At 55.8% G+C, this 8,323-nt stretch overlaps 1 protein-coding gene and 1 non-coding gene across 2 annotated transcripts in view; both read right to left on the bottom strand.

Moving 5' to 3' along the window:
- The window catches only part of STIM1 (stromal interaction molecule 1), a 63,273-nt gene that overhangs the window by 21,122 nt on the left and 33,828 nt on the right, over positions 1 to 8,323 (bottom strand). The gene's annotated exons all lie outside the window — the stretch shown is intronic.
- TRNAP-AGG lies at positions 612 to 683 on the bottom strand. Its single transcript has one exon. It is a non-coding gene; the product is annotated as a tRNA-Pro (tRNA).

The raw sequence follows: 8,323 nt of genomic DNA, 5'->3' as shown, positions 1-8,323 counted from the left end.
CTCTTGGCACACAGGGCGGTGGGCAGCACCTCTCTCCCGGCAGTGGCGGGACTGTCCCAGCAGAGGGGACATGGCCAAGTTCCTGAGGCTGCCCATCACCCGTGTACCAGGCAGCATGGCCCTGTCCCTGCAGGGGCTATGCCCGGTGGTGGGTGTCCAAAAGGAGGGCTTGTCCAGGAGTAGAGCCTGGGACTTCTCACACCCTAAGTGAGAATCATAGCCCTAGACCAATGAGCTGTGATGTGCAGCTGCCCGGGCACCCCCCAGCCTGTGCCAGGCACTGGGGCGCCGGGGGAGCAGTGCTGTCTGGGGATCCCGGGGCCCCAGGAGCCACTTTGTGGGAATGGGTCCTGCCGCCAGGCCCTGGGGAGCAGAGCAGGGCTGAACATGTGTTCACGGGGATGCTCCCGTCTTGACCAAGGGCATGATTTTCTGGACACATATCCTGGGGTCAGGGGCTACCTGTAGCTATGGCAGGGTTGGCACAGTGCCATTCCCATGCCCACACTACCCTGCACCACAGTCCCAGGCAGAGCTGCCCAGTGGGGATGTCATCCCACCTGTTCCTGGTCACCACAGGGGCTGCGCGCGGCAGTGGGTGTCCAAAAGGAGGGCTCGTCCGGGATTTGAACCCGGGACCTCTCGCACCCTAAGCGAGAATCATACCCCTAGACCAACGAGCCGGTGACAAATAAGCAAATTAAGGTCCGTGTCCTCCATGTGCTGAAGGCTCCGAAGCCGGAGGCAGCACTCCAGACGGGGTCTCCCCAGAGCGCAGCAGAGGGGTAAGCCTTCTTTCGTATCCGAATTTTAAAGTACTTTAAGACAGGTGAAATGCCATAACCCACCACAGGCAAATCCCGGACGCGTTTTGGGGGGTGTGAACTGAAGCACAGAAGCCAGTGATGCCGTGCGGGGTCAGCCTGCGCAGGGACTGGGTCTCTGCCCCTCCATCCCTCGGGCGCTGTGTTCAAGGGCGGCGACCCACAGCCCGTGCCGGCTGGGCGGACGCCGGCTCCCACGCCGGGGCTGCGGGACAGAGCCGGGTCCGGGGGAGCCACTGCGCAGCCGAGAGAGTTCCCACTGCGGGAAGAGCCCGACGGCCGCCTCCGCCGGCGTCCCTTCCCTCCGCGCCCCGCCGGGGAGCTCGCACAAATGGATTCCGCACAAAATCCCTGCCGGGCTGCACGTTTCCCAGCACCTCTCGTTTCGGAACCGTCAGGCGGATGGTGAACATCTGTGGCCGGCATGGCTCTGCCGCGCACACCCAACCGTGTCCATCGCCTCCCTGAGAAACCATCTCCTTCATCTGACGTGAAATCCCCCAGCTTTTCATCTCCAGTTACACCACCGCGTCAACAGCTTTCTCAGGAACCGAGAAGTGACGAGACGCCCGACTGTGGTGCTCCCGCTGCGAGGCGTTTCTCCAAAACACCCTTCTGTCTTATTTGAACTTATAGAGACTTTAAAAACTCTCCAATTATACCAAATTTGAAATGGATCTCCACCAACAAAATTTTTGTCATCATTTTTACATTTTAATAAATACTTCCTTCCCAGCATTGTAATGTAGATAAAGAGTCCCTCAGGGACCTAAACTCATCTTCGCTACCTTAAAATACAATTAACAAACACGATCCATATTCCCCCCCCCCCAAGCCTTCCCTCAAAATGACACACACAGAGCAAATTCAGGGCTTTCACTTCCCTTCCTTTCCGTTTCCACAAGTGTTTAAAGGCTTTGCCAACATACGAAGCTCTGCGCTTTCCGTACTGCTTAGGTGTAACCATCAGCTTTGCACAGCACGAGGGAGAATCGCCCAACTGGAATTTGGATTTATCCACCTCAGGGAAGTGAAGGCTCTGAAAGGCCCCGTCTGAAGTCTCTCGCTGGGTACCCCGAGCTATCCCCGACCGGCAGCGAAGAGACCGGACCACTCTGTTCCCCAAGAATTAATCCGTTCATTCCTAACTCGGATACGCACCCCGCTCCACTCAGCGCTCCTGCTCTCTCAATCCGGGGAGAAATCCCAAGCTGTGAACCACGAAGGGTGCACTGAACAGCGCGAGAATCCCATTGCTTTTCCCCAGGAAACTCAGGAACCGGGCAAAGCGCGAGAGGAACAGAGACTGCGCCATGTGGGAGGAGGTCTACAGAGGGGCCTCGGGCTGTCAGGAATAACTGCTGTCAGGTCTCTTGCCAAAACCTCCAATAAAAAGCCAAAACCAAAAAACTGACTTCCACCATTTGGAGGAATGAGGACGTTCCCCGCTGAGGCAGGACCAGTATTTATTGTACCCCCAAATCTCTTGGTGCCTTGTGAGCTCGAGTACAGCGACACCAGACATTTGCTTTAACTCATCCCCGAATCACTCCCCGTCAATCTCTACTTCAGTCAAGGCACAAGACGCAGAAACTAAAGGTTACTGTCCGTATGCACAATGCGAAGCAGCGAAGATGACAAAGCGGTAAAGGAGGATGCTGCCGTGTTTGAAGTGGGAGAAGCAGCTCGCTGGATTCAACACAATTCAGAATTTGAGGGGAAGGTGGGCTGGAAATACGTTTTTAGATTCTCATGCATCTCCAATAAATTATATACTTTCCCAGCTAAGGGAGAACGACAGTGGGGACTGTAAGAATATCTCCATCGGGCACGGACGATAGGCGAGATCAACATTTTTACATGCTGAAGCTGTCGTGTCACCGACACGGGGATCCCCCAACAGCTCTGTTATACGCCACAGACAGAATATTCCGTTACTATCAAGAAGAATGCAAACACACACACACACACACACACACACACACAGACTGGCCAAAATGAATCATTCCTAGTTGAAGGCTTTAGATGAAGCGCCACGTAAAGGCACGTGCAGCCTCAGCCCAAGGAATGTATTGCGCTGTGCCTTGTGGGCAGACGGGAACGGAGAGACGCGAGTCTGCAGAAGGCGGCGGAGCAAAGCAGAAGACGGTCCGAAGCCAGACTCAGCGCACAACAGAGGGACGGGTGCGTGACCGCAGCAGCGGCATCTAACCTGCCGTTAGGAAAAAGCCTTGTATTGGATCTTGCTTTTCCGATTTATTTCTTTTTAAGCGAAGAACAGCTGATGTGCCATAACTGGGAAAAGAGGAGGCTTTTAAAGGTTGGTTCCCCACCAGCAGCAGATGACGGATGTGCACTCTCCAACTCCTCTGAGTGCATCCTATGGGACACATCACACAGAGCTCATCGTTGTTGTGTCAAAGCGCCGGAGCCTGACCCTGGTTACAGCACCAGACTCCATCCCGTGACTCCTCCTGGTCACAACCCATCCTCGGTTCCTCTGCAGCTCTCACTCTGCTGCAAGCGGAATCGGTCTGGAAGCGCGGTACGCGGACGGGACCACCCTTGCCAGCAGAAGAATGATTTCTGGAGCGACTCAAGTGGGCTGCTGCTGTCCGTGGGCAGTAGGAATCGCTCTGGTTGACTGAGCACCAGAAAGGAGGAACACACATGAGGCAGCACAAGGACCAGGGGTACAGCAGCCCGTGTCCCAGCTCTACACAGCTACACCGATGCGAGGCGATGGGTGCAGAAACCTGAGGTCTTCTGGAGCACAGAGACTGCCTGACGAACACAGGGAAAACCCACAAACGTGACACACGTGTCTTCGGTGAGGTTGGCTTCTTTCCATAGCTGCACTTAGGCGAAAGGCTGAGCCCGAGAAGCCATCGTGGTACCGAGGTGGTGGCAGGCAGGGACCGGAGTCACCCAGCGTGTCTACCCCAAGAGCATCACGGCTGCTGCGTCGGGGCAGGAACAGCCCTCCCCACCACCCACGAGCAACGCTCTGCGTTAACTTATGATGGAGATACAAACCCTGGATGATGCGGCACATCTTCCTCTGCGTCAATGCAAGTGTGGCTATGACAAGAGATGCCACCTGGGAGAGACAGGAGGAAGCCCGGGGACTCCCCGGTGCCATGGGCTGGCCAGTCAAACGACATCCCACCTCTCTGTTTGCGAAGGCAATTTAAGGTACTGCTCCGCCCCATCCCGTCTCTGCTCCGGGCTCGGGGGTGACGGTGGCTGGTGGCCCCGGCTCGGCTCCGGCACGTCAGGCTGGACCCAGAGCAGCTGGTGCGACGCGGCAGCAGGAGGTGATGGCCGGACGGATACGGGACCTGCTCCGGCTCTCCCGTGCGGCTGCCAGGGAAAGCCCCCTCAATTCAACCTGCAATTCTTGAAGCTAAGGAATAATCCCCTCCCTTTAGCCAGAAACACGAGCAGGGTTCCAGCAGAAATTGGTTAAATAAATATCACGGCTTAGCGACACTGCTACAGCTTATGAAGAAGTGTGTGATTTCTTTACCTTAGGGCAATAAAGACCTTTTCTTTTCTTTTTTTTAAAGCGTGACATTTACCTCTGGAATTTTATACACTGAACATAATCTACTGCTGAAAAAATAATCAATGCCATCTGTCACTTGAAGGTTTTAATCAATAGGCAGCGATGCGTCTCAGCTACGGCTCTCCCCAGCCCACCCACACTCATGGCCATAACAGCTTTAACGTACACAACCGGCGCAAACGCGTAATCCCAGCCCGGGAGGACATCCCGCACGCCCTGCGGGGGATGCAACGGCTGTTTGCGCTGCTGAAACAAATACTGCAGCCATCTCCTGCATGCACAACCGCAAGAAGGAGGAGAACTAGTGTCCTTGTTCAAGACGAGCCCACCTGCAAACTCACAGGCGCCGGAGCGAGACAGCTTTCCCAGGAGCTACCGTTTTTTTCAGAAGCAGACGAACCAGCGTGGCAGCGCTCGGAGCCCGACCCCGGCAGTCCCTCAGCCAGGCAAGCTGCGCCCGCTGATCCGGGGAGCACCTCTCTCCTCCACGGGTCACCCGTCCCCGTGTCAGCCCTTTCTGGGAAGACTTTTGCTGTGATTTTGGCAGCATTTTCCCAGCAGAGACAGGTCCCGGGCCAGGGCAGGAGCAGAGACCGTCAGCTCTCTGACCGCTGGGCAGGGAGATGGTCCACGTGGGGCATGGGGAGCTTCCATGCGTGGGGGTGACCAAAGGGGTGACAGGGGGACCTGGAAGCTCACCAGGGTCACAGATGGTGACAGGACAACGGGGAACAGTTCTACACTGAAAGAGGGAAGATTTGAATGAGATGTGAGGGAGAAATTGTTGGCTGTGCGGGCGGTGATCCCCTGGGGCAGGTTGCCCCGAGAAGCTGTGGCTGCCCCATCCCTGGAGGTGTTCAAGGCCAGGTTGGACGGGGCTTGGAGCAACCTGGGCTGGGGGGAGGTGGCCCTGCCCAGGGCAGGGGTGGCACTCTATGGTCTTTAAGGTCCCTTCCCACCCAAACAATTCCGTGATTCCATGGTCACAGCCAAAACACAAGTGTCCGGTCAGCAGAGCCGGGGCCAGCGAGGAAGGGCCCCTCGGGGCTGGCTCTTCACTTGGGAGGGGGAAACCTCAAGTTGCAAGGAAAGCACACCCTGGGATTGAGTGTCGGGGAGGATGGGGGGGGCGGGGAGCTGCCCCACAGCCCTGCAGCGGATGTGCACGGAGGAGGGACAGTGATGCTGTTCCCCTGACCACAATGGGGGGACTTCCCCTCGCAGGGGGAGAGGGACGGGACCCTTCTCCAAAGGCTGAGCAGACACCCAAGCACCTTCTCCCCTTATCTTCACGAACACCGCTATGTGATCCATCATCTAACACTCCACAGAAGAGTTCAATCATTCTTTGAAAGTGTTCACTTGTAAATTCAACACTAAAGAAATAAACAAGGTTCATACTGGCGCCGTTTCCCATTCCGGATGGATTATCACAACATCCTCTTCCTAAGGAGCAGATTCTGGCAAGTTGCTGCAGATACATAATTTTGAATCCTTTTTATTGCGCGTTTTGAGAAGACTGCGAGGCCGACCTGTTGGGATGGTTTGTCTTCCACCCACCCACAGCTATTACAGCTTTTCTCTCCGTTCGGGTTTGCTGCCCCGCTGCCGTGACCTGCCCCACCACGCGGCACAGCGCCCGCAGCGCGGGCAAGTCCAGGAGTTGTGCAGAGATACCACCTCCACCTGATTCATCTCCTACTGCCGCTCCCGGTGCCAACCGCTCTCGGCTCCACCACACAAGGACTTGACAAACACCCTTCCGCCGCGGCAGCTTTCACTCCAGACAAGCGGATAAGGGAACTCTAAGGGAAACTCAGCCTGGACGTCAACGTAGCCTTTTCGCTCCCTACAACTCTTCTTTGCAAGACACAGGTCAACCAGAAGAATTCAAGTCTTCGTTTCTGGGAAGAAATGTATGGGTAACGAAGGCCAAATTCGGCCAAACTGGCTTTTCTCTGCAGCTCTTCTCCAAAGAGAAGCAAAGGGCCCCCCAGACCACGGGAGTTATTTGGCTGCTTTGAGCACAGAACTTGCCTCTTCCCACCAACGGCAACCAGTGCCAGGGCACCCGTCGCTGCGCGGGGCACTGCCGCCACACCAGTCATTCAAAGCATGGGAAACAAAAATCCAGTTAACCTGAAACTTAGAAAAATCCAATTAATCTGAAACTAAACTATTCTACCCACTGCTTGCACGCTTTCCGACACCGTGAAAGCTCTCAGGACATTTAATGGGCACAAGTTGGAACAGAGGAAGTTCCGTCCAACAGACGGAAGAACTTCTTTAGGGTTGGGGTGACAGAGCAGTGGCACAGGCTGCCCAGGGAGGGGGGGGAGTCCCTTCTCTGGAGGTTTTCAAGACCCGCCTGGATGTGGTCCTGAGGGATGTGCTCTGGGCAGTCCTGCTTTAGCAGGGGAGTGGGGTGGGTGAGCTCTGGAGGTCCCTTCCAGCTCTGAAAATTCTGTGGTTCTGTGATTTCCGACGCAGCCCGCAGTGCCGAGCGTGTCACCTCGCCGAGCAGACAGGCTGCAGGGTGATGTCTTGCACTTTCCAAATGGGCTTTGGGAAGATAAAGAGGAAGGGGAAAGGGGACAAAAGAAAAAGTACAGCCCTTACATTTTGTACTAAACTTCACCAAAAAAAACAGTATTTGCCACAAACTACCCATTATTTTTCCACAGATGTCGCTCTCAGTACTATTGACCTACTGAAAAATGACCAGCATAAAGCAGGTTCATTCGCAGGGAAGTGGGGTTTCCCTGGGAGGCACTTCACAAGGTCCCTTCCAAGAACAGCACCGTGTCGCTGTGCACAATGCCGCCCCCCACGCACACCGAGCCACCCCAAAACAGACCCACCAGCCCATCCCCACCCCGAAACAGCTAATGGAAGCGCCTGGAGTTTGGCAAATGCACCGTCATAGCTTCAAACCAGCTTAAATTGCGTTTCAGTGAAAACCTCGGGAGGTTTTTATCGGAGTCTGCCGGGAGAGGCACGGGAACGCGCAGAGCGGGGTGACACAAGGCGCGCAAGGACAGCCGTTACCGGTGTACGAGCTGTCTCACCCATTCACGCTGCCGGGACACAACCGCTTGCAGTTGGATGCAGCACGTCTCCAGGGCTCAATTCAGAGCGCTCATTTCCTTCCAAGTTCCAACATGACTGAAAGGATTCATTCAAATCCCCGGTTTTGCCTCTGCTCCACGGAGCGGGAAAGGAAGTGGCAGTGGAGCGACGCACCTACAGGCACCCACGTGAGCCCGGCGCAGGCGCCGCACGCTCCCACACTGACAGCCCCACAGCCAAAGCGGATCTTCTCAGAGCTCAGCGCCACCGGCGCGGCTCCATCCAACACCCACGGTGCCGGAGTCAGGCTCGGTCCGATCTGGGTGGCACCTACAGGTGATTGGGTTGGAGCTCATCATAGTAATCAGGTGTCAAGACAAAGCTGGGAACAGTCTCAAAAAAACCCGCCCCAGGAACCTGACCTGGTCTGCTCAGAGCTCGTACGGTGAGGCACAGCGTTGTCCTGCCGGGGCACCTGTACAACCTAAGTTAAAGGCCACTGGAGAACACTGAGAAATAACTGGTTGTCCTGGTTTGAGTGGCACCAGACTTGATTTCTCTTCTAATGCTTGGGACAACAGCACTTTTAGAGGACTTTAGTGTCTGAAATCACCAACTGCATCCTGGGCTGCATCAGAAGAAGTGTGGCCAGCAGGTCAAGGGAGGTGATCCTGCCCCTCTGCTCCACTCTGGTGAGAGCCCACCTGGAGTACTGCCTCCAGCTCTGGAGTCCCCAACATCAGGAGGACAAGGACCTGCTGGAGCGTGTCCAGAGGAGAGCCATGAGGATGATCCGAGGGCTGGAGCCCCTCTGCTGTGAGGAGAGGCTGAGAGAGTTGGGGCTGTTCAGCCTGGAGAAGAG

Source organism: Charadrius vociferus, unplaced genomic scaffold (genome assembly GCF_000708025.1).
Source record: "Charadrius vociferus isolate BGI_N301 unplaced genomic scaffold, ASM70802v2 scaffold138, whole genome shotgun sequence".
NCBI classification, from domain to species: domain Eukaryota; kingdom Metazoa; phylum Chordata; class Aves; order Charadriiformes; family Charadriidae; genus Charadrius; species Charadrius vociferus.
This window is presented reverse-complemented; position numbering and strand designations above follow the sequence as displayed.